At 40.7% G+C, this 25,071-nt stretch overlaps 1 protein-coding gene and 1 long non-coding RNA gene across 3 annotated transcripts in view; one reads left to right on the top strand and one right to left on the bottom strand.

Annotated features, from left to right (window-relative positions):
- STXBP6 (syntaxin binding protein 6) overlaps positions 1–22,110 on the bottom strand; it is a 125,821-nt gene extending 103,711 nt beyond the window's left edge. The window contains exons 1-2 of one of the 2 annotated variants that reach the window (XM_064512405.1): positions 21,914–22,110; positions 10,910–11,042 (exon numbers count right to left, since the gene is read on the bottom strand). The gene's annotated coding sequence lies outside the window, so the exon portion shown is untranslated. The remainder of the gene's footprint in view (positions 1–10,909; positions 11,043–21,913) is intronic. The other variant, XM_064512404.1, reaches the window with a different exon arrangement.
- Positions 22,111–22,534: 424 nt separating this feature from the next.
- On the top strand, positions 22,535–24,259 carry LOC112979621 (uncharacterized). Its single transcript, XR_003258228.2, has 3 exons — positions 22,535–22,715; positions 22,935–22,995; positions 23,859–24,259. It is a non-coding gene; the product is annotated as an uncharacterized LOC112979621 (long non-coding RNA).
- Positions 24,260–25,071: the final 812 nt, after the last annotated feature.

Below are 25,071 nucleotides of genomic sequence, written 5' to 3'. Positions count from 1 at the left end.
CATGTATGAAATCAATAGCAAAACTGCTCATCACAGACAAGTGATGTTATATTCACTTGCCAACAGAACAAATTTACTCTCCTCAGCCTTCTTTGTTGCATAATGAGATGGACTGTTGAGACTCGTGTTTTATCATTATTTTTTTTTAATATACACTAGCAGCTATTCCTCACCATTGGCACACAAGCTACCAGTTGAGACTTTCTAATAGGAAGCAACCACCAAAAACTACTGATGAACTTATTTCTGGGCGTAGGACTAGAGGGTGGGAAGAGTTTTCAGACTGGCTGGGAAAAAAGCACAGCTCATACTGAAACAGAGAAAACAGGGCTGGGAAGGATTTCAAAAGATCCAGTCCCTTGTGGGGACTGCTCTCCAGCACATCTTTGCAACAGATACTTGTCTAAAATGTTTTTCATCTCCAAAATGCCACACAAAGGTAACCCCCTTCCAGGGGTATTCTTCCCCAGCAGATGAAAATAGGAAATATCATTCCTAAATATCTCTAACTGAAAAGAAACCCATCACTTCATGCCTATGAGAGATAAAAAGGGAACAAGCTATTCCTCAGTCTGTTTTAGGATCCTTTTATCTCCACTTACCTACCGCTGTCTTTTATACCACTCTCAAGCCCCAACTGCTTCCACATAGCAGTTCAAACACACAAACAGCACCAAGCTGCCTACCTATGCTAAGGGTACAGATATTATCCAGCATTTTAAAACCAGAAACTATTGTCTTTGTGCCAATATAAAATTAGTTTCAACAGCACTAATTCCTCCACATTTAGAACAAAAAAAAAAAAAAGAGATCTAGAGATTTTAGAGAGCTTTCGTACTTGATTATCATGTCAACTATCATTTTACAGATCAAAATGACATACATGTCAATCCGAAAGACCACCATCTATACTAGTTACCGAATACACAGTTCATATCTCACAGATGTGTCCTGTTTACATCACACGTATTTACATTCCTTCACCCAGTATTCCCCTGTTATATCAGCATTCTGCATTACACAGCGGGTTAGAGCACATACTTGCAACACTTAAGCATGAGGTAATTGCAGTGCTTATGCTGAGGATAAAGGAATCCAAGAGACTCATAGGTCACATGCACATAAGGTAGAATAGCTCAGCACTTTTGCAGCAAGAAGTAGGTAGACTGTATGCTGTCACTAACTGCAGATGGTGATGCTGACAGGTGTTACAAGTCAGACTCCCAGCTGCTACAGACATGCTACAAAAACAGTTAAAAACAGGACAAAAGGATTAATGAAATCTACAAGAAACTGGACAAAATTCTTAAGTGTCTATTTCAAAGTGTATTTGAAAACTACAACATTTATACTTGTCATTCACATATAATGACAAATCCACAGGCATCAAGCATCTAAAAGAAGAAAGACTGAAGACATAGTTAGAACATATCCATGAGGAGAGGTTAACTGAAGCATTACATGAACTTGGTCCCTCTTCAATAACAGCAGAAATCAACTGAAAAATGTAAGATTCCCACTCAGCAATGTATTCCTTATGGCTATTATTTTCTTCAATTACAAATTATGTGCATTCCTTCAGTTACAAAGCTTTTGCCCTGTAGCAAGCAAGGTTGAGACAAATAATTACCAATTCCTCTTTATTTCCAAAAATCAGAAATTCTGTTCAGTCTGAACCTGTAACGATGAAACACACTGATGAAACAAAGCACTGCCAAAAGTAAGAGAAACAGCCATACTCTACATAGCTTCCAACCAGCTTCTTATGACATGTGAATTAGTCACCCTGAAGAACTGCAAAGGAAATTCATTAAGAAGCATCCTGAAATTTTATGAAAAAGGAAGGTATCAACTACTAATCTCTAGCAGTCACGCAAAACAAATAGCTCATGTATGAGTAGAGGGTCAACTTTGCCTTTAAGGCAAACAAGCAGAAGACATGAAATTCACTGATAATCAGTAATATTTTAGTCTAACAGACAGTTTAATAATAGAAACAAAGTGCTCCAAAAATACAAAAAAGGCACGATAAAAAAAATTGATAGGTCAGTCTTAAAGTAATTTGTGATACTTCTGCTTGAAGTAGATAGATGCAGTTTGAAAACATAATGAAATAAAACACTAGATGTGGAAGTTCATCTTTGTAATGAGCATCTTTCTATTGTCCCACATCAGTTTCCCCTCTTCCCCCTTTTTTTTTTTTTTTTTTATCTGAGATAGCATATCTACACATGATGATGGAAGGGGCAATTGGTTTGTCTCCAATATACTTACATCTGTTAAACCAAGAAAAAAAAAATAATTTGGTTTCCAAGGGAAGAAGCCAGATCTGTAAGCTGTTCTGACTTGAGTGTAGGGATGATACCCTAGGGGGAGGCTCCCTTCCTTGTTCTGCTTTATTTCAAAGTGGCCTCTCTTTGAGCATCTTCATGAAACCATTTTGGCAGATTAGAAATATCTGGGAATATTCCTGTAGCTACTGGTGGAAAAACGGTAGCCAAATGGACATTCTTTAGTTAATGTGAAATTAGGATCTGGAAAACAATGCAGGGAGAAGGATCATTTTTGTTTTCAGAAGATGATTTAAAGTATCTGGCCTACTAATGAAATCCAGAATTTAAACTAGTTCATAGAAATAATCTGCATTAAGCAGCCACCAAAGGCATTATACAAGCTTCAGTATGACATCAATGTTCCCCTTTTAAAACTTAGACAATCATAAGCTTGAATGACTGAGTGGGATTGATGTCTACTGACTTGTGGATCAACAGATTAAAAAACTGCTTGCAGTGAAGCATTTGGTTACCTTGAGATAACATTTCTAGAGAACCATTTCCCAGCAGTCTCACTGTAGCACACATTAACAGAAGATTTCAGAACTCTTCCTCTGTGAGAGGAACCTTCACCCTCACCTCAAAGGGGGAAAATATATATGTAACTCCTTTATCAAGGTAGTCATAGTTCTTTCTACTGCCTACTAGGAACAGTTTCTCTCTTCAAAGTTAGTACAACAATGCCATTTATTATGCAATTTAAGAACAGAAGAAAAAAGTTGTCTCTATATTAAATCAGCACTAATATCCTTTATCTTAACACTAGTATAATAATCCAGACATAGAGGGAATATTGTTTTTTCATCACAGTACTGCATTGTGTTCAACACTTCTCTGCTCCAACTCAGTCTAGCTGTAACTCCTGTCCTGTGCTTACTATTTGGGTCATTTTTGAGGACTGTCCTGAGCAAATCTGTAGCCTTGATAAAACCTAGGTATGTCAACTGGATTTCTGACTCATTTGATGACAATTTTTTCAGAGGATCCCTTTCCTTAGAGGGCCACTTGTAAATTGTACTTCAGTATAATTCAAATCCCAAAATTTCATTCCATGACCTGAGTATACAGAAAGGAACATAATAACAATCTGATATAGAAGAGTAAATCATTTATCAAGTTTCCCAATTTATGGATCTTTATTACACAACAAATATTCTTTATTTTGTCAGCACTGTGGTATAGAAGAAATGGAATTATCAGCAAAGTATTTGATCTGAAAGCTTGGAACATCACCCACCCTGATCCACATCAGTCTGAGTTTATTGACTTTCTGGGTGTACTCCCTGAACAAGGAGGGGTAATAGAGAAGCAACCCAACTGCCATTTCTTACATAACTTTAATTCCAAAAAACGCTTAAACTAACCAGACCTTTGAGCTTATTTCTTCCAGTTCAAATATCTGTATTTTAAATACTTCTTGTTTTGTAAAACCAGAACCAAAAGTTCATTTCCTTTGAAGAATGATATTTTGATGAGACGGCAATCTAGGATACTTTCAAAGTTTAAGTAAAAAGTCCTTGTTGCTATTACAATTTCAACAAGTAAAATAATTGCCTTATTTTCCTTAGCTTTATTTAAGGAGAGAGGGCATGGGGAAACCTGAAACACTGCAACCACATATGCATGAAGCTGGCAGCACAATCCAAGTATAACTTCAAAATATGAAGGGAGGAGGTAAGGGTATGAGAGAGAGAAAACAAAACAAGGTCCCACATGGAAGAGACGCCTACAGTCTCTGTAAGTTTTAAACAAAATTATTGTTGTTCTAGGTCTTTTGAAGCTTTTAAATCTACACTGCGCAGTTTTCTCAAAATCAACAGAAAGGCAGTTCTGGCTACTACTGCTGCCCTTAATAATGATGAAATCAGATGAATTTCATCTTCCCTTCAAGCCCATGTAATTTGTTTTTCATTCTCAGATTTGTTAATGCCCCAAGCCCAGATTAAGAGCAGACTTCAGCTCTTTTCCCTGGCTGTACCATTATGCAGCAGATTGAAGGATTTTTCAAGTGACACTCAAGTCCAGTCAATGTGGACTCTGAAGCTCCCACAGAAAAGTTGCCTGATCCTCTCTTCCCCTTTCTTGTATTGCAAAGATGATGCTAGTTATGCTTCACAGAGGAGGAACTAAGTCCTTCTAATACAGCTAGGTTTTCTCTCCCTTTGGTTTGAATGACTTACCCTTCCCAGAATCTTATTCCCCTGTAGTCAAGAAGCCAGTTGAATTGTGCCTACCCTGACTCTTTCAGTAGTTCAAACTGAGCTGTATTCCCTGTTTTTCAGAGAAAAGCAGTCAAGAACAGTACTCCCTCGACATTCATGAACTTCAGAGAGAAGTGGAACTTACTATTATCCTAAAATTGCCTATAACCCTATCAGAAACATCACTTTGCAGCTACTCTATGCAGTGTCAGTAAATTACAGATGGTATTTTATAGTTTAGTTTCCTTCCCTTCATGTAAGGGTAATAGTCAGACATCTTTGCACAGCTGTGTTCACACAAAGGCAACCGTTCAGCTTTGCAGCAAAGGGCCTGGGGTCCAGCTGGATGGCAAGTTGGACACGAGCCAGCAATGCGCCCTTGCAGCAAAGGAGGGTGACAGCATCCTGGACTGCATTAGGAAGAGCATTGCCAGCAGGTCAAGGGAGGTGATCCTTCCCCTCTGCTCAGCACTGGTGAGACCACATCTTGAGTACTGAGGCCAGTTCTGGGCTCCTCAGTATAAGAGACATGGGCATACTGAAACAAGTCCAGCAAAGGCCATTAAGATGATTAATGGACTGGAGCATCTGTCATATGAGGACAGGCTGACAGAGCTGGGACTGTTTAGCCTGGAGAAGAGAAGGCCTGGGGTGGGAGCTTATCAATGTGCATAAGTGCCCGAAGGGAGGGTGTAAAGAGGACAGAGCCAGACTCTTCTCAGTGGTGCCCAGCGACAGGACGAGACGCAATGGGCAAACTGACACACAGGAAATACTATCTGAATCAAAAGTTCTTCACTGTGAGGGTAATTTAATACTGAAAGAGGCTGCTCAGAGAAACTGTGGAGTCTCCATCCTCAGAGATATTCAAAAGCTGACAGGACCTGGCCTTAGGCAACTTGCTCTACGTGACCCTGCTTGAGCAGGGGTCTGGACTGGATGATCTCCAGAGGTCCCTTCCAACCTCAGCCATTCTGTGATTTCTGTAACGCTTTCAGTATACCAGCCTATTTGGAGTCTTGTAAGTTTACACTGATTCCTATGAGCCAGCCTAAAGTAAAGGACAAATGTTTGTTAAGCATTCACATGAATGCAGTGTACCTTCTAGCCTTTGCAAATGTGTTAACTGCTTCGAGGTATTTGACAATCGATAAGCCCTAGGGAAGACAACTAAGGCAGGCATACCGGTAAACGCAAATTACCTTAAAACTGCCCCAAGTTCCTGCTCTTCTGCTGCAAAGGCATATAGCCTTGTTAAGTAAACTATGTAAATCAGACTCAAGATCAAGGCCAAAACATTTACTATCCTTTACTTGTCTTTGCTGCTACACAATAGAATTGTTTACTGCTTTGATGCCTTCTCACAACCTCAGTATGAACAAACAATTCAGATCTAGTATTTCGTTGTATGCAGTACTAGAGCTCAATTGTATTCACTAGAACTGTAATTCTGTCTTCCTTTCACTTCTAAAAGAAAAGGAAAATGACTCTTTAACACAGTGGTTTTGAGCCTATTGTGATATGGTGGGAAGGGCAAAGAGCTGTAAAAATGTAAGTGGAAGTCAAAAGGAAAGCATTTTTAAACAACTTTACATCAATTAAAAACTTGTCCTGGCCTTGTTATGAGACTGAGATTACTGTATTTATATTCTTCACTATAATGTACACAATATTCTATACCATGGTGAACACCAAGGTTTTATACGTCTGTGCTAGTAGCTTAACTCATTTTTCCTTTCTTTAAAACCTTCTGCTTTTCATGTAAAACTTTCAGACCTGATGCAGTTTATATCACATTGTAGTCAGACATCAAATTGTATAACTTCAAAAAAACGAATTATTTGCCTGAAAGTTTATGTCACTAGGAACAAAGATACAAGCAAATCCTACACAGCTTTTCCACTATTCAGCCACCCACTATGCACACATACTTTAATTAAACATTTTAGAAGCATAAAGCCTGTTAAGTGGATTAAAATGTTTTCCTAAATTCAACATGTCCTCTCCTCCCTTTCCACCCCCAAAAAGTGAGGAAAAAAAGAGCAACAGTGCCTTCCCTACAGTTACAAATAACTTATACAACCTCTTCTGTCATCACTCAGCAATGAGAAGGGATATGGACTGTATGGCATGACCACTCACAAGGACATAGGAGATGTTAAATATAAATCAAGAGAGCTATTAGAGTTCACGTGAGCCATGGAAGCTTTCTTGGGCTAGCATCCTGCAATGTTGAAAGTGATCGTCAATACAAAAATTCAAGGCTTTGAAGCTCTAGGAGCTTTTCTGCAAGACTTCAAAACAAACTCTCAGGGCTCTCCCTACTACACAGGGCAGCAGTCAGAATAAAGAGTTATCAGGTCTGTCAGAAGTTCCTATTCTCACACTAAGCATGCTGCAATCTTCGTAGGCCTCCTGCTGCAACTACAGTCCTTTTTACCATCCTTACCAATGTGAAAATTGTTTCCATCTCCTGTGCCTTTGTTTCACCAATCTAAGTATACGACTCCAGGACAAAGGGAAGGAAAAAAAGCAAAGGAGAAAAAGAAGAAGAAAGGAAAAGGAGGAAAAGAACCCTTAAAATTTTCATAGCAAGAACAGCCTGAGATGGGGACAAGACAGACTTTTAAGAAAGGAGAAATTTCTGCCTCTGAGAAGAATACCCAAAATTGCCATGCACCCCAGAGTGAGACAGGACACTGTTCTATTCCTGACTATCTTAATGGTTAACGATGTCCTGTGTCCACTATGCTCAACAACTAGAGAAATCTCTGAGAGAGATCTTTAGGATAGGTACTTAAAGCCTCACAGAAAATCCTTTATACTTAATGGATCTTCCTATTAGCTATCCTATTATGCAGGAAGGATTCAGCCATGGATTTTATTACAGACATTATCATCAATACACTAAATTCTGTGCAAACCAAAAGCAAAAGCAAATAAATCCAACCAAACAAAAGATTATCTGTGCTCCACAAAGACTATAAGGCAGATCCATTTGATTTTGCATGGAGATCTGTTTCACAAATCACATTTTCATCCCTGCTCTGGTAAGAATCAATTATTACCTTAAAATCACAGCTCTGACTTTGAGATTTGTCGAATACGTCAAATTTTAGCAACAAAATGACTCTTCAAGTCTTTAAAACAGACTACCTGGCTTTCAGATATTTTACCATCATCATCAACACCTCAGAACAAGGCAGGACCTACATTCCTCACAGGATTTTCACAACTAGTATTTCATGAGTTATAGCAAAAAAACACAGAAGCTCAAGAGTCCAAATTCAAGCCTCAACAGTTATGAGAAAGATTACAAATAAATACATAAAATCCATTTAATGTAAACATACAGAACATATACCAGAACTGCTGCAGAACCAAAATATAAATTAATAGACTATATCCAGCATCAGATACAGTGATTCATCTGTGGCCTCACAACACAAACAGATAGACAAAGTCTCAAAAAGAGAACCACTGACCATCATCCTTAAGAGGATCTGATGAGGCATCAGATGCATGGATATATCCATGCATGCTTTCTTCTTGTCATTCGTGGCTTTGGTAGCTGAACCTACCTTTCTAGAAGTTCAGATGTTTTGATCTAGATTCTGATAGCACCGAATGCTTTAAAAAAGTGGGACACTATCAGGGTTGCAGTACTTTATCTTTTTTATTTCTGTTTATATGGTAGAAAGGCTTTTAAAGAAGAACAAGAATCATCTGAATTATCCAGGTTAATCTCCTGAAACACTCTGGAAAAAGAACAACCAAACTTAGAATTTTCCGCCCCAAAAAAAAACGTTTACCCCATTTGCTTCAACAAAGAGCCAAGTGCCTTCTCTCGCATGCAAAATACACATTTCTTAAGGGCTACAGAACCAGACTATTTGAGTACCTTCCGTCTCTCCAGGCGAATTTCATACAAAAAGTACTGTAAGAAGAGATAGGCAACCCTGGAAAAATCAGCATCTATAATGCAAGACCCATGAGCGCAGGCACACAGCATGATACAAATGCTGTTCTCACATAACTTCTTTTAAAAGCTTTCTTTTCATTTTTACAAAGATATCAATTTGCCTAAAGATGCATCTTTATGAGGACTTGTTCTAAATCCACAGGAAGCATTAAGATCGAGAAGGACAGAGTCAAGTGCTTTCTGTGCTTTTAGCTACTATGCCTAGTGAAGTCTCATTCTCCCTTCAAAGAGCAATCGTTTGCAGGGCTGTCCGCACAGCAAGAGAGGAGAGAGAAAGATGTCTCTGAAATAACGATATCAGAGAAGTGTAGGTATGCCCTAATACAGCCAGACACATACTCTGAATTCCTTGCAACTCATTATTTTAAGGTGCCCGCTCAGCTTGACAATTCCAGCATCATTTACGTACTTGTGACAGAGACAATTTTGTAAGAGTAATTACAAAGAGAAATTCCAAATGGAATTTAAAGATTTCAATCTGGCATCAGGCAAAGATAAAGAGTTATTAAACCTTCCAAAATAAATCTTCAAAAAAAAAAAAATGCTTTTGCTTCAGCTTTCTATCCAGTCCAGAGACAATATATGCGCGCACACACACGTCTGTATGTATATATAAAATTACAGTAGACCAATCAATAAATCAGTTACTGAGATTTATATTAATCAAAAACAATTTTGCTCAAATAATTTCACTTCACCTATAACTTCTTCTGTATACTGTTTAAAAAAAGTAAGCAAAGGAGCTCTGCAAACAGATGATTGGGTATATTCAGCTTCATACTCTATACAGAAGCAGATTTTTACAGATACCTGAAGTTAAGGCAATTCATATTTCATCTAAGGTCTGCTTTTCAAACTAAACCAAACGCCAAATCAAAATATTATTACACAAGTTATGTATGTGTAAAAATAAGAATTCATCTCTAAAAAGGAAGAGGAAACACGGTCTCAGATAAATGTCTAATTTAGGAATGATGTATATTACAAAAATTCAGAATGAGAGATGAAGCTAGCTAGAATAACAGGCAGTCCTTCAGTATCTTCTCACACAGGTGAAATAACTACACTGAAATCAAATGCTCTTTCCCAATGAAAGATCAAGAGACAACCAATCTATTTCTCTTGCCTCTGAATCTACAGTATTCCAATTTTAAACCTTTTAGAAACAAGGTACTCTGTATGGTGTTGAGAGATATATGTAATATCAGACTTACCAGCACCCTAATTCGAAGCAAACAAAAATCCCCAACCCAAATTCATCTTTTTCTCATTTTTTAATGACCACTCATTCCTGTTTTCCCCTTTTAGACACTGCACTGTCCTCTTTTGCTCCAATACAACATAAGGAGCAACTCTTAGTTACCTATCTTTTATAACTCCAGGGCTCCCTTCCATTCTGCATTCCCAAGCTCAGCCCCTCATTCTCTGCATATGTATACTACTCTGTTTTTCTAATCCTGTATTTTTTACTGGATGAATTACTACATGTTTGTTTGAATGGGCCCAGCTTCCTAAGCAGTCTGGATAGTTTTGAATGTCTTATCATGATTTGTAATTCCAATTTGTCATTTATAAAAAAATGTTATCTTAAGCGATTTTATATTTATTTCCAAAAGATTAATAAAATATTAACAGCATTAGACTTAATACTAAAGCTTCAGAAAAGTATTACAAGTACTTTGAGGGTTTGTTTGTTTTGCATTAAGTATGCCACAGTATTAACCCAAACACTTAAGCACCTGCTTGATTACTTTTATCAACCAATTTCTACATGCATTTAAGAACACCAGAAATTTTAGCTTCTCTTCCTATTAACTGATTCTTATATCGGTTTTCTACTCCAGGAAATGATTAGGAAATAAGTTCGCCCAGCCTACAACCTGCTTAGCTCATTCCTGTCCACTCTCTTCGAATGGCGGCACTGCAAAACGACTCCCCTTTTCTGGAATGCTCCCCATATGCCAGAGTTTCATATTTATGGGACTGGGATGGGATTTTTTTTTCCAGCTTTTCTTTTTAGAATTTTTTTGGGAATAAGTTATCCAGTCCTGCTATTTTAAAAGTGTTTATTCCTAACACGTTGTTTACTCAAGGATTGTGAAATATTTCACATCATTATGTTGTGCAAAGTAAAGTATCTAGAAAGGCGCAGAGCAGCAGTCTTTACAGAACACTTAAGTTTTATCACTTATCACCAACAACTTCATCATTTCATTTCAAGTATGTAACTCTCACAAGAGTGGAAGAAGAAACTTCGTGAAAGGGAAGGTAAAGGAGACGGAGAGAGAAATGGAAGCTAGGGAAGTCATACCTTATCTTCCCCCAAAAGATACCTTGTTTCCAAGATAAGCTGGAGAAGTTTGGTTATTTAGATAAGAAAGGGGAGAACTAACCTGCAGATGGAGGAAATCAATCTCCAGTCACAAACTGTTCTCCAAAGATGCAGAAGTTATTGCTTAAGTCAGGACAGGGAAACACACACCTACACGTCCCCTGAAGAAGTCACAGGACACCAGTAAATGCGGTCTGAAAGACACCAATCTGATGATTAAAGACACATACAGCGCTGAAAGATGAGGGGGAAATGAAATGATATGAAATACTGCAAGAGCAGACAAAACTATATGGGTAGGAAATATCAAAAGAGAGATTAGGCATTAAGTGGAACATATTGTCCAAGTCAGGTCTTGGGAATAATCCTTTTGATGAGCAGGACAGCTGAACCAGTGCTGCTGGTTCAAATAAGAGGAAAGAAACACACGGTTCATCTTTCCCCATGCATTAGTCAGATAAACAGCTATGACAGCTTCCATATCTCAACGTTAAAAAGGTTACCCACGTGTTGTGTTTCAGCGTTAACAGAGTCTCACTTCCCTCAAGCTCACAGGCATAGTTATGGTGGGACTGCTGTACTTTTTGGAAAGTCCTCTAGTACCTCTCTTTTCTACTTTCAGGATATTTTATTCTGAATAGTTTATTATATTTCATGGTTTGGGTTCTGCTTTTCTGAGCCCCAACTCCCCTCAGGGTAGCTCACAAAATGAAGTTTAAAAAAAAGTGTATTTCTTTCTCATTGACTGCAAAATTATTTATACATGCACACATCTATATTTTCCCCCTTTTCCAAATCAGAGGAATAAAATTCCCCTTCTAAAAGTAACAGAAATTGTCACCTCCATTTCATACTCCCTTTTGGAGGTGTGCATGGCAGGGGATGGCAGGGTGGTTGAAATGAAAAGGTAAAAATAAATATGAGCATTCATGTCAAAAATGGATTATATCTTGAAGCTCAGACAATCCTATGCAGGAAGAAAATGAAACAAATCCACACAGTGGTTGGAACATACAGAAAACTAGCTCTGCATTTTCTGCTTTGTCAGCAGGATGTGAGCAAACACAGTCACGTAACTGGCCACCAAATCAGGACTGGCTCCCTGTGAAACACCCGCACACTAAACCTTCACGTTGGTAGCTTTTATTGCTCCACCTGTGAAATTTCATTTCCTTCTTGTGCAGCAATAGGATACATACATACATATGTCAGACTACAGAGTAAGACTGAATTAATCCACGCAGAAACAGTTGGCAAATGCAATAGTCCATACACATCACTGTCTCTCTTATTCTAGAAACCTAAATAACTATTTTATTACAAACTGGAAAGGTGAGGAAGTTTGTGTTATCAACTGGACAAAATTATACCTAGTATAAATCCCTAGATTCATTTATCAAAGGTTCTCAAATATGCATTGAGTGGGATTTCCAAGTCTTACTGAATTACTTAAAAAGATATAAATGAAATCCGGTACACCAAGGAGAGCAATGCTCTAAAGCCAATCCATGGAAATAGTAAAACAGATTATAATTCCATTTTTAACACTGAAGTACCACATGACCTTAAACAGCTCACTTCAGGTCATTTACTTCCGCAGCAAATTAGGGATAACCACACCTAACTCACAGATGTGGGTTGAAGCATTTGGTAAGTGCCTGTGACTCTCAGCTGACAGGCGCTGCTGAACACCATGACAGTATTACAGGTGTTGCACAGCTGCATTCCTCAGCCTGATTACTTCTCTGAAAGCAGCTGTAAAACAGCTCCACTTAGTATTCAAAATGTTACCTGGAGCACTGGCAAAGGCAACCCACTCCTGCACTTTTCCCATTAGCTAAATGGAAAACAAAGAACAAACTCCAAACTATATACAACTAACTTTTGAATGAATAGCAAGACTACTTGTGCACAAAAACCATTCAGTATTTACAGTTACTCCAAGGTTTCACGTAAATAATTTGCAGACTGCATATCATTCCCACCAGCTGTTACTGTTTGAGGGAAGCATCTAGCCACAAGATATTTCAGCATCTTGGCTAGACCCTGATTCTCCACAAACTTCCACTGGACATGAACATGAAATAAGTGTCTGAGGCTGCTGGAGAATTCCTAATTTTATTTATCCACATATTCACAAAGCAGAGTCAGCTCCCTAATAATCCAAACCTGGGGAGGGGTGCGGTGCAGTGGGTGCAGGGAACAGAGCTACAAATATATTCTTGTTGCCCACCTAACTACACATACGCATTGTTACTACATCCCAATGACAACAGGATCATGGCTTACCTAAGCCTAGGTCTGTGCACTCTCATCCATCAGTAGTCATTTCTATCAGCAGAATGAGTAAAATTATATACAAGTAACTAGGAGGAGAGCTCTAACTGCAGTCATTATCTGGAACCATAATGAAGGAGTTTATAAGGCCCAACACAAGCACTTTTCTCTCACTCCAAAATATTTCTCTGTTTCACAACAACAACCACCACAAAAAACATTTTTTTATCTGATATGACCAAGTCTGGTGGGCAGGTGGGTGTGTGTATACACACACACACACACACTTTGTTTTTATTTGATGGAAACAAGTAAATATTCTCTCAGAGGTTAAGCAGCATTTTTTTTTTGGAAAAAAAATAAAAAGCTACTAGAGTTTAAAATAGTTTAAGTGCATGCTTCTTGATCATGCTGGTTTTATTCAACCTCAGCCCACAAATCAAAATATTGTCTACTAACCAAACAGAAACTGAAACCAGTCTTCTTTCAAGGATTTCTTCAAGGGTCTGAGGGTGCCCCATACATAACTCTCATTTACTAAGTTCCTTAATTAAGATATAGGCATTTTGGTTTCTTACTCCTTTAAAGACTGGTGTCTTAATCTCATGCCAAGTAAGTACTTAGAGTAAAGACAACATATAGGTCACAAAGGTTTTACTTTTATTTTAAAATATTAAAGGTAGTAGTGGAGAGCTCATAAAAGCATTAAAAAGAAATTACAAGTCCCAACAGCAGACTGAGAAACTCCACAGATCCATGAATTCTCTTATTTGGGAAATCTTCCTGAAGGTAAGTATAAATGATAATCTCAAAGCAGATTTTATCACCAATGAAAAACGATTAATTAATTTTGAACATCAAGAGACACCACTAAGCAGCTGATTCCCCGCAGCTGGGAACAAGGACCGCTCACAATTCAGCATTAACTCACCACACCACTGACCCTGTGTGCCCCAGCCTCCCAAGGTGCGCGAAGGGCCTGCAACCCAACAGACGTAGCTAGCATCACCTAATGCGGCACAGTCAGGAAAACCGTGCTGCCGTATTCCCAATTCACATAAAAGCTATTTCTGCCCCTGCTTTCTAATACTCCTTACTGAAGTAATGCCATTATTGTTTTGTGAAGCACTACCATGTTCTGATTCATGCCCTTAAGGCTTCTAACTCCTGCCAGTGACTAGACAGGAAACAGGTACACCACACATCAGCGGCTAATCAGGTGCCTGAAGCAGCCAGTGTAAACTCACACGAGTTAACGCAAGGCCTGACATGGGAGACTTGAGTAGTAAGCACAGAACAAACCACAAATGAAGTTTGTTTCTAACTGCAGGTTAGTGAACAGCTTCATAAAATACAATTGTTCTCCATAAAAACAGCCTCAGTCTTAAATTTGGGTATTCCAAGAACAGCTTGAGTATTATAGCTATTTAGCACTTGAGAAACTTGTCAGGCAATTGCACATTAAAGAGGAATCAGAAACCTACCTAAATTCATAGGAGATAGAAAAGTAAAGCAACTCCACAGGACAAAGCATGCCTTGATGTTCTGTTCAAGTCCCACTGAAATCAGCTACAGACCTTCCTTTAATTTTCATAGGAGTTAAATAAGTTGGAAACTTTAAAAACAGACTGTAATCATGAATTTTTGGATACATACTTCAGGCCCTGGTAAACTGAAAATTATTTGAATACTTTACCTCAGAGCAACTTTGTTCTGCTAACATAACTAGCTAGATATCTAGTCTCAGGTGCATTTTTCAAATACAGATCATACTATTTTCCAGTGATGTAGGAAGAAACTGCTATTTCATACACTGTTGATCCATTCGTCGCTCCTCTGATACTCATTTTTAAACAGCTGGAAATGTACATAGACTAGGGTGGAACTGATGTTTTCAAATTTTAAATGAACTGACTCACTATTTCACTTTTCTTAAGTTGTTTCATTAAAAAGTCAAGAATAAACCTTCCCAACAGCATATTGAAAGTGTATTTATAGTAAAACTGAACTTCTGTACTAAACAAGACAAAAAATGCTATGGGTACAGCTGCAAAGTTTTCTGGTCTAATAACTAAGAACTCTCCTCCTTCTGCCTAGGAATGGAATCATCCTCCCGCCATCTCTGACGGAGCAGGGCCTCCTAGTGCAGTCTGCTACCAATACGAGACCAAAGCAAACCACGAAGGCCGGAAGCAAGATGGAAACAGGAGGGAAGCAATATCAACATTTCTGAAGGATACTGAAGATACAGAAGAGAAATACTGACAGGTCCCAATTTTATATGGCTCAGAAAAGATGCGACTTTAGAGCCCCTTCTTTTAAAAGGCGGCCACTACCCATTTCTTACATCAAAAGTTATCAAAAACATAAAATATATACATTATACTTTTAGAGTCTGTATATTTACCCACAAATATACTTCATACATAAATAAACACACATCACAAAGAATATACAGTGAGAAAAAGAATAAAAATTAACCTATTTGCTTTTTCTGCTAGCTCATGTTTAAATCTCAATGGAACTGATGCATAAGGGTACAAATATTCCCAAAAGATGCCTGTACAGCATTACACTATGCCACTCATGAACATATCCCTGACCCCACTCAATAGTCTGCTTACAAATCAAAGGGAAAAAACAAAACAAAACACGAATTTGATATTTTGTCCTAACTAGTGAACATCTAAGTTTACAAGCAGGAATTTCCTTTCTATATTTCAGACAATCACTTCTGTGTAGCTATGGATTTAAAAACAGCAAAACCAATTTTTGAATTCTGAGTTTCAATGCTTATGTCTAAAACTGTCTTGAAAAGACTAAGGGCAGCTTAGTTTAAGGTCTCTGTTGGTATTTCCCAATGAAAGACAGGGAAACTCATACCACATGCTTTTCTTGTCTCTTTGCATCCCATAACTTGTCATTGGCACTCCTTTTCAGCACTCGGTGCACCAGGTACAGAACCTGGCTATAGCAGCTGCATATCAGCCAGGAACTGATGGCTATCGGGAAGCCAGAAAGAAATCTCTTTGCAATACCAGGTATAAGCGGAGCACATCTCCCCTGAGAACCTACCCCTCTTACAGCGCACACTGCCTGGGAGACTAAGGCCAAAAAACCAAGCCCAACAGAATAAGCCACTGTATGCTGTTAGAGGACAGAACTGTTTGTTAACCTACAGCAAACAAATTCCCACTGCACAAAACCAAATGAAATGTTATATAAAGCCACAACGGTGCCCTTACAAGCCCAAGAAAAATAAGGAAGCTAAAGTAAGTTAAATAAGCTAACAGGAACTCGCTAACAGCTTAGTATTAATCTAATGATTGATTAATACTAATCTAATGATTGATTAATACTAATCTAATAACTGATTATATTTTTTCTTCCTATATAGAGCTAACAGTGATGAGAGATGTGAACATCCTCTCTCTTTAAACTAAGAGCGAAAGCTGATACGGTTTTATATGCCCACCAAGGCAAACAATTTAAAAGGAAGCTCGCTAGTATCCTGGAACTTCAGGTAATTACCAAGGGAGTTACCAAGCATGGATTGCATATGGTCAGTTGTTTGTTCTTCCCCTCCTCAAAAATACACCAGCAAGTGGATGGTAGAAATAGAACTGAAACACCTCAATTTTGCAATCCTTAACAATCCTGAAACAATCTGTGAGCGAACTCGGGGAATTACTGTGTTGGTTTTGTAAAAGAGGCTGCATGAATATCAGAGATTTGTCTGTGAAAGAGAGACCCAAAACCAAAGTGCACAATTAACAGACTTGTTAGCCAGCACAGTTACCAAGAAGAAATGAGAAAGAGTTGTAAGAACCTTTTCACAAACTACAGGCAAGCAAAAAATTTCATAAACAATTACATTTTCAATTTTAACTGATGGTGGTGCTCTAAGCAAGTTGAATTGTTTCCACAGCAGCACAGTTTTATTCTTCTTTTAACCAGGTTAATTTTAATTCAAGTTTAACTGGAGTAGGAGGAGGTTAACTGCTCATATTGAAGTCAGAGCCAAAACAAATTTATTAATTTATTTCTGAAACAGGTTGAACTGAACTGCTTTATGTGCAGACAAGACAAACAACTTATCTAGAATCCTGCGTTAGAGTCTCTCAGTCTGAAGTGCTTCATGGAAATGTATTTAATTAATCTGATTATTTCTCTATTGTTAACAAATGTGGCTGTAATTATACCACTTGCGTACTATGCTCCTTGGAAATTCCCCAGATGTAAAGCCACCTGCAATCTCTAAGAAGAGATAAGGAAGGGAAGGTATCTGAAGTCTATCACACAAAACATTCAATCAAGAAGGCACAGCAAAAGAAAAGCCCCTTGTAACTGGTGCTGCTTTCAAGTCCACAGCGAAAACAGAACCCAGTGTAAAGGGCAAGAAAGAAAAAGACTTCTGAGTTAGTTTTAAGTGCTAGACATTGATCCATATCAGCTCACGACACTAAAACTTTTCATAACTCACGTTCATAGCCACTGGTATGAATTCTGCATAGCTGAGCAATCTTAAACCCTCGTAACTCCTGCTTTATTACAGAAATCAAAATGTTACAGTCAGAACTGTCTAGATTTTTTTCCCTGGGGGCTACTGTAGCTTCATTACCATTATCTAAAATCTATCCATAAAACTCAATTCAGCAGCTTACAAGGTTAAAACAAACATATGTAAGCCGAGATCTTCTGAGTATCAAATTCAGTGTAAATGAAGTCTTCCAAAGAATACAGCCCTTCCAGGAACATCACAGTCCAAACCGCTCCCAGACCTGCAGCAGGCCAAGAATCCTTTCCCAACACTATCTGCCTAAGAAAAATCAGAGAGGAGAAAGAAGGAATACATGTTATTTGTGAACTAACCTACCATCATGCAATCCTAATAGCAAAGGAATTAGAATCCTTTATATTTGTCACAAAGAAGTCCCATGGCATCCTCTGTGTCTCAAAGTGAAAGAACTGAGCTGCAAAGGACGTCGACTTAAGACTAAGATAATAATAAAAAAAAAAAAAGGCACCCAAGATTTACCTTAATGTTAAACCACTGAGCTGCAGAGCATCACAATAAACAAACCATGCCAAAAGTTAACTTGGCCTCCAGAAAGTGTGTATCAGAGAAAGAAAGCAGACTGGCAGAAAGAGACCTTTGGGGAGGGACTGGGGCGGGGCGGGGTTGAAAGGGTCTGAATACAAGGATTTTGTAAAACAGTCTCTTTTCCTCCCCTTATTACCCTTATGAGTAGCCTTCATAATTTTCTTTCTGCTATATATAGCCTTACAAATACATCTGCTTCCTGTGAAGCCATCACTCACTTCTATAGCAGCAATATGCTCAGAAGAAGGGGGGGGGGGGGTGCAAGAATAGGAGGCAAATACCTTCACCTCTCCCATTCCTCCCCACCCAATCCAGAGCTGCCCTATTTGCACTACAGTAAATCCTTTACGACATCGTTTGGGCAGAAAGGTTTTTTATTGCCTTTTCCTTCTCTTGTTAACATACTGCTCATTTTGAATGGTTGTTACCATTTTGCTCTCCTTTCTCAAAGTTTAAGAAATTTGTCTGGGATACAAGCATGCATTTTCAAAATCCTGGTTTAGTTATTCCCTATTACAGAACTATACAACCAACAAGTTTTATAAAACACAACAAGCAAGAATCAGGGGATGTTTATTAGCACAGATATGATGTTGGATTTACTCCGGTCTGTGTAACCTGACTCAGAGCAACAACAACAAATAGCCAATCCAAATGCCTACGTTTAAACGTGCTATACAGTTAGCTTAGTACTGCATGCTGCAGTCATACAAGAAAGTGCATTTCTGAAATCACAGGAGTATCTGTCTGCAATACAAATTAATTCTAACATTTTTTTTAGTTTCTTTTTCAGCTCCCCAAAACTACTAGAGACTGTGAATCAAGGACCAAGAAAATTAAGTGTTCTCTTGGAAGACTTGATTTGTCTCTAAACATTAGCTACAGAATTCCTGTTTGGTTCAAAAACAGGAGCGATCAATGTGTCTTATCATTACATTAGTCAAAGGCTTTCAAAACTGGGATTAAAACGTGCCTGTACAGCCTTGGCAAATGTTAAGTTACAAGCTGTAACTGGAAAGGTACATTAAGTTACAAAGGAAGAAAAGAGAAAGAAAGAACCAATCTACCATTACTTTGACAGCGTACCTCCCCCAAAAAACAGACCAAGGGCTACACCTCTCTGGAACTGATTCCATTTTACAGGATTTTATTCATAATACAATACAGATAATCTATGGCCCATACAGTTCAAAATGTGTCAAATTTTAAATAAAAGTGTTGTTTATTCCCTCCCCCCGCCCCGATTCTGTGAAACTCAAATCCACTAGCAATAGTGCCAGCATCAGAAATACCTATTAGGGAATTCATCCTACTTAAAAATAAAATTTTTAATATATAAGCAGTCTGAAGACTTTTTAAAGTCACACATGCACAAAAGTGAGGTGATCTGGAAGAAAAACTGTAGAGTATTTATCTTTGGGCCTTCTATAGCACACGTTATTGTGTTATTATCATGCTTCCCTGCCTCTAGATGTTCAGCTCCAACGCAAATAGGAAGACCATACCTAAAGGGGACACTCAGGAATATGAGGATGAATCACATAAAGATGTTAAATGAATGCATGTGGATTAAAGAAAGTTCAATCCCCATGTCAAACACTCTCATGCAGGGGTAAAACTGTCCTCATTTGCCATGTAACAGTTCTTAACAGAATTTTCTCCACTGGGAAATTCCTTCACCGGGAAAAGCTATACCACAAAACAGTGATTGAGCTAGTTCCCAAAACAATGCTTTTACTGCACTCTAAGAATGTCATGATACTCCTTTTCCCTGATTTAACTCAGTGCATCTCTAAAGGTGGCATCCAAACATTAAAACATTCTTAATGAAAATCAAAAATATGCACAAGGGAAAGAAATAGTGTGGTATGACTGTACCATTACTGCATTCCTCAAGACATAAAGGCCCCAAAATATTTCACTGGAAAAGGCCTGTTTTTCAAATAATTTCGCAAGCAGACTATCATCAACCCCAGGGGGGAATGAGGGAGAAAAATCATTCCTCCCAGGGCAAAAAGCTGTAAAATTACCCTTCACAGAGTGGGGGGGTGGGGGGGGGGAGCACTACTTACCACCATAATCATTCTCATTGAGGAACTATGCCAAGTACTTCTTTTGTGTTCATTCCTTCAAAAACCACCATTTGCTTGGAGGTTTGAAGACTAATTAAAATAGCTAACTACACTTACAGAAAACCTCAAGAGTCATGAAGGCGCTTAGTAACTACAGATAATGGAAAAGAAACCTGTGAGCTGTTAATTCAGTGCATCCCCATGAAAGTAGAACTTCAGTGCCCTGTGCTTATTCCTCTCTCATAAGAGAGAAAAAAGATGGCAGGTCACAGGGACCTCCTCTACAGTTACATGCTGCTGCTTTGATCAGAGGTCACAACCAGAGAAAAACCAAGATGCTGTATTGCCATCTTCCAGTACTTCAGAATGAGAAAGGATCTGGTCCTGTCCTGTTCTCAGTGATGCCAAACACAGAAAGATGTCAGATTATTCCCACCACATGAGCCAGAACTGTTAAAACTCTTAAGAGGAACGCCATGAGTGTGTTAAGCCCATCCAAGCAATTGCAAAATTCAAGCAATGCAAAGCAATAACACTACTTCTGACTTAAAAATAAACAAACAAAAAAACCCCTCAACAGCAGATATCCAAAAAGATAGCTTATATTTACAGAGAAAGATGAAAGAGGAATTTGCAAAGTGATGTAATTCATAACATGTAAACTCCTTTGACAGAGGACAAAAGAAAAGGAGAAAAATAATGGCATCTTTTTCTAAATAATGGTAAATATTCACTTGAACCACTTCAGACTTCAGCAGTATCAGTGCTCTGGGACACGATAAAGAAAGCAGATACTTTAAGTTTTACTTTTCCATGAGATTAAGAATGCTACTGGAAACAGAAAACGGGGGAGGCAGAGGTGGCCACTCCTCTGGACCGTCAAGGTTACTCCTGAAACATTAGGTTGAAAGAAGACTAATCGCAGCACACCCGCTGAACACTTCCCCGCCGTTTTCGCGCTGCTCTTCACCCCGCTCAGACTCCCACCGTGAGGACGAAGGGTGAAACGACCAGCGCGGGCTGCAGTCGCGGCTTCGGGCAGCGTTCAGGGCACAGGCTGATGCTCCGGGCCCCGCGCACCGCCTCCCGCTGCCGCCCGGGGGACGGCGGCGCCGGGCGCCACCGGGCACCTGCCCGCAGAGCCCCGACGGCGCAGGGGCTGCCCCGCGGCCGCGCCGCTCGCCGCCACCCCGCCAGCGGCACCCCACTGCCTCCGCGGCTGGACGCCCGAGCGGGGGGTCCGCGCCGCCGCCCGGGGCTGCCGCCGCCCGCACCACGGCTCAGCGCCGCGCGGGCAGAGCGGGACGCGACCGCCCGCCTCGCCCCAGCCCCGGTGCCGGCCCGGCGGGACTGCCGGGGTCGAGGCGGGGAAGCACCCGGGAGTTAATCGTTAACTCTCCCCCCGCTTCCTTGTAGGGCAGTCCCTGGCACGGACGCCCCGGGCAGCCTCCAACAGCGGCGGGCCGGGCGCGGCGCGGCCCCCGAGGGAGCCCCCGCCGCACCCCGCGGAGGATCCAGCCCCGCGGGCGGCCGCGCTCCCTCCCTTCCCGCCCGGGGCGCGGCGACCCCCGGCAGCGCGGGCACTGCCGCCCCCGCCCGCCTGCCTGCCTACCTTCCTGCCGGCTCCTCGGCTCCGCTCGGCTCTTCTCTGCTCTGCTCTGCTCTGCTCGCCGCAGCTGCGGGCGGGCGGTGCGCACCAGGGTGCGCTGAGTGCCCGCGCCGCCCCGCACGGAGCCCGCGGCGGCGGCCGCGCTGCGAGCGCCGAGGCGTGCGGGCGGGCGGCCCCACGTGCGCGGCTGCGCCAATCGGGGCCGCCGCGGGCCGCCCCCACCGCCCCGCCGCCGTCCCGCGGCCGCCCGGCAGCCGCCGGCGGGGGGGGCTGCGCTGCGCTGCGCTGGGACGGGACGGGGCCGCCGGCGAGGCGCGGCGAGGCGAGGCGCGGGCGGCGGGAGGGAAGGGGCGCCTCGGACGGGAGGGGAGTTTGGGCGCGCGGCAGCGGAGGGAACAAAGACACCCCAAGCGCTGCTGCTGCCGGCTCGGGCTCTCCGCGCCCGCGGGGCCGCCGCGCAGCCGGGGCGGCGCCGCCAGTTAGGGGTGCCGCGGCCGCTCTGGGTGCGCGGCTCTGCGCCGCGGGGCGCGGCGGCGTTGCTGCCGCCCCGAGCTGCTGTCGCGGGGGGCCGCGCCCGGGCGAGCGGGGTTGAGCGGGGCAGACGCGCAGGGTGGGATGGATTTATGAAACGTGCTTGTGTGATGATGCTCGCGAGTGACACAAGGCTGAATTTGAAGGGGAAGACGGGAATAGATTCACACCTTGTCACGGACTGCCGGCAGTGTAGGAGTCCGCTCTTGCTTTCTTAAGTGGCCCAAAGATAGAGCAGTGCTACCGCTTTCTGTGGAGAGCATGGGTCAGGAAGGTAGGTGGAAAAACTGCTTAATCTCGTACAGAGTCTCCTAAAAGGCAGAACCTCTGCCTTCTGCTAAAGTATCAGGCTTAAGATACATAATACCAGAAGGCTGTAGTCCCTGTCAGGCCGCTTTCGGAGAATAAGATTGGAGAGAAATTTTGCTACTGTACTTTCCTGACTACTCTTAATATTAATGAGATTTGCCCACCTTCTGTTCCGTGTTACCAGAATTGCTGTACATGTTCACCAGGGCAATACTGAGAACATAATGCTTGAAAACAATCAACTGGTTAGTATGAAAATAAACACTCTTAACATGTCAAAAATATTTTTGTGCTGCATTTTACGATGTTTAATTTAGAACGCCGCATTTTTGTATGCGTGCCAACATGAATTGTAGTTAGTATTTATAAAAATGTTAGCTGGTTGTTTTCTCAGTGTGTGTGTGTATTTTGATCCCATCATTTACTCTAATGGTTATTGGTGCTGCACAGTAAAAATTGTTGACTATGGCCTCAGTTTTTCAGTATATTACACTATTTTATATGGTTGTTCTGTTAGGCCTCTCTTAAAAATGCTTTGAAATCCAGGGAATGACTCACAGTGATTTCAATAGGTTTTGCATGGGTGTCCTGGAAACAGGCCAATCTACTTTTGTTGTAGGCAACAGAGCCTTCAACAAATGCTTTGCTGCTTCCCCGTCTGACATATAAAGAAATTCAGCCACTAGTGGCCTTCAGTTTTTGCTGTATTTTAAAAATAAATTTCCAAAAGATGAGTCCTTTCCATGTGTAAATCTGACTGCCAATTAAGTTAACTGTCTCCAGCATCCGTGGTATTTTGGCTGGATGAAACACCGTGGTAAGAATCAGGAACACAAGCGAACACGGATTCTAAAAGGCAAAGTTATAAGCAAGATTACTCTTTAATGTAGTAGGAGGAGCAGTCAGAAACTAAGTGTTAAGTTCTTCAAAGGTTTCGTAATTATCTTCTTTAGAAGGATAAACTTGGGACTATCCTGGTATGTGATCCATTTCTATCTACCATCTACGTACTTCAAAAATGTGTTCGGATGACATTTTCTAGCTTCTGTGCAACCATACAGGTCAGTAATATTAAAGCTGAGAAGGTCATTTAATTGTCTGATTTCAGAAACCATGAAGAAGAAGAAGAAGAAGAAGAAGAAGAAGAAGAAGAAGAAGAAAGAATATGAATTCAGGAACACTAGAAGTGATAGTTTTCAGATCTTCTGCCTTTTCTCCTTTTTTGTTCTTTTAATCTCTTTTCTTTTTCTTTCTTTCTTTCTTTCTTTTCCCCTGTAGGTTCTCTGTAGCTGATATATTCCAGTATGGAACTGGAACTGAAGTTCAGCTTTTATTTTTGCAGCTACCTGTTGCCCAGGCCTTTCAGATGGGTCTCGTTTTTCCTTCCATCATCTTTGGATCTGATGGGATTTAATTTTCATAAATTAATTATTGCTACTAGAAATGCTAAATTATAGTGATGAACTTCTTTGGTTTAAGTTTAAATATATAGCCTGTCATTTACAGTGACTTGTAGTGTTCTTGTAAAATGCCTCTTTGGATGTCCTTGGGCCTTGTCAGGGTGAGCGGCATGCTTGTGCTCAGCCATTGTCCTCATCCTTCAGTTGGCTAAGTTTATCAGACAGACAGATGTAGCACACCAAAACTGTTCCACATACTTCAGCCCTCATGCCGAACAGGTCTAGGCAAGTAGGTTTATCCATGTAAGTAGCCCTAAGAAAATCAAAAAAGATGTGTCACACCACCTTTGTAAAATTATTTGTACGTCAGTGATATCTGGTGGACTTAGATGAATAAATTTGAGAGTTGAATGCCCATAGCAGTGTACCCATGCTCTCTCCCAGAGCTTGCCGTATTCGTAGTAGAACAGAACCTACATTTGTCTCTCTCCTACCCCAATTCATAGTTTGGTATCTTAGTGCAAGCTAAGATAACCTGTGGCTTAAATGTCCTTTGCAGCAATCTCCGGCTGAGAGAAAGGGCAGAAAGCTGGTAGGTGACACTGTCTCAAGCCCTTAGACTAATTCTACCCAAGCACGTTTCTCAGAGCCATGAGTGTTGCTACTGTTGTGTTCTGTCATCGTGCGGGATCAGAAGGGAGGTCCGGGTTCTGAAAGGATCAGTTTCCACTGATTTCACTGGAATTGAAGCATTGAGACATGGATGGGTATCTGGGTCTAACTAAATGTCTTATGAGTATCCAAAAGAAAAACCTAGTCTTCACTCCAGAAGTAGATAAGATTGTGGAAAGGGCTTGTGCACATGATAAAAATGATTCTTAAAATTGCATTTCAGATGATAAGATGCTTCCCAGAAATATT

Source organism: Dromaius novaehollandiae, chromosome 5 (genome assembly GCF_036370855.1).
Source record: "Dromaius novaehollandiae isolate bDroNov1 chromosome 5, bDroNov1.hap1, whole genome shotgun sequence".
NCBI lineage: Eukaryota > Metazoa > Chordata > Aves > Casuariiformes > Dromaiidae > Dromaius > Dromaius novaehollandiae.
The sequence above is the reverse complement of the archived record's forward strand: the minus strand, read 5'-3'. Positions and strand labels throughout refer to the sequence as shown.